Below are 2055 nucleotides of genomic sequence, written 5' to 3'. Positions count from 1 at the left end.
ATATATATATATCACGGCTTGACTTTTTTTAGTTAATACCAAACCAAATCATTTATAGTCGGGGGTTTTTAAATACCAAACCAAANGGGTTTTTTTTTAAATACCAAACCAAATCAAACCAAACCACTAATCGGGTTTTTTTTTTCCGGTTTGACTCGGTTTGTCGGTTTGGTGCGGTTTTGTTCACCCCTACTACTACATATTCATATAAAAATTTATGACTTTATAATAAGAAACTTAATATTGATTTCGGTACGATTCAATCGATTTAATGAGTTTTTAAGGATCCATACGTACCATTATGTATAAGTGGAATATTAATTTAACAAGAATTAGTATACTCGGTTCACTCTTTACTTTCAGAAACCAATCAAAATAATCTCGCCATTTACTTATTAGCGTTTGAAAGATGAATTTGATCTAAACTAAAATTTTGTTTTAACGGATCCTGATAAGAGAAAAAGGACAACCAATTGATAGCACATGAATACGTATAATAAAAAGAAAAAATAGAGCGTACTATATAAAATAAAGAGATTTTTATCCGATTTTCTGAATCTAGAGCTTTCTACAAATTACAAGCCTAACCGAGGATGGATGGAGCCATTTCCTCGTAACTCTACAACAACAATCCAGTATAATTTCACTAATGGGATCTGGGAAAGATGGTGTATACGCCGACCTTACCCTGAGATAAAAAGGTTATTTTCGATAGACTCTCGGCATCCCTCCCTCCAAAAACTTTCACCTTGCTCTTGGAGTGACTCGAACTCACAACCTCTTGATTGGAAGTCAAGGGTTGCTCTTGGGATGACTCGAACTCAACCTATTGATTAAAAGTGGAGGGTGATCTAGAGCAACCCACTCTTGTCCTCATAATGTGCTAACTCTATTATTCAATATTCATCATTCTACACTACTAGAATCCCTGTAAAAAGCGACCAAAGATTAGCGACCAAATTTGGTCTGTCAAAAAAAGTGACCAAAGTTGGTCGCTAAACTGCCGAAAATAATAAAAAAAATATTTGAAATACTTTAGCGACCAAAGTTGGACGCTATTTGGTCGCAAATTTAGTCAAACTGTTGACTGGACTGGTCAGACTTGTTTGGTCAAAGATATACTGAGATTAGCGACCAATGTTGGTCGGTTAAGCGGGACCCACATAAATTTTTTTAATAATTTTATTATTATTTTATAAAACTTATAAAATATAAATATATATAATTTAAAACTTGCGACCAAAGTTGGTCGCTAACTGAAGGATAAGTTGATAGCGACCAACATTGGTCGCTAAAGCGGGACCCAGTTATTATATTTTAATAAATATATATTTATTTAAAATAAATTATAAAATATAAATAAATATAATTCAAAAGTTAGCGACCAAAGTTGGTCGCTTAACCAATAGAGACCAATGTTGGTCGCAAATGTGGGACCCAGTTCTAACATTTAATAATTTTTATTATTAATTTAAATATTATATAAAATATAAATAAATCTGATTAAAATTTAGTGACCAAACTTGGTCGCTAAATTAAATTCATGTACAGTTAGTGACCAACTATGGTCGCTAAATTAAATTCATTTACAGTTAGCGACCAAAGTTGGTCTCTATATGGTCAAAATTAAAAATTACTTTTATATTTACTATGTAAATAATATATAGTAAATAATATAAATGTAAGTCGTTAATACTTTTGTAATACAAGGGATGAATAGTACTACGAAGTGGGCGTGTGTGTCTATATATATAATATATATATACTTACGCTATATTATGCACTAAGTATAAGTGTATTAGGTAATACCGTATCGAATATAGCTTATATATATAATATATGTACTTACGCTATATTATGCACTAAGTATAAGTGTATTAGGTAATACCGTATCGAATATAGCTCATATATATATATATATATATATATATATATATATGTACTTACGCTATATTATGCACTAAGTATAAGTGTATTAGGTAATAGCGTATCGAATATAGCTCATATATATATAATATATGTACTTACGCTATATTATGCACTAAGTATAAGTGT

This window comes from Nicotiana attenuata, unplaced genomic scaffold, assembly GCF_001879085.1.
Source record: "Nicotiana attenuata strain UT unplaced genomic scaffold, NIATTr2, whole genome shotgun sequence".
Lineage (NCBI taxonomy): Eukaryota > Viridiplantae > Streptophyta > Magnoliopsida > Solanales > Solanaceae > Nicotiana > Nicotiana attenuata.
Note: the sequence above shows the minus strand (reverse complement) of the source record.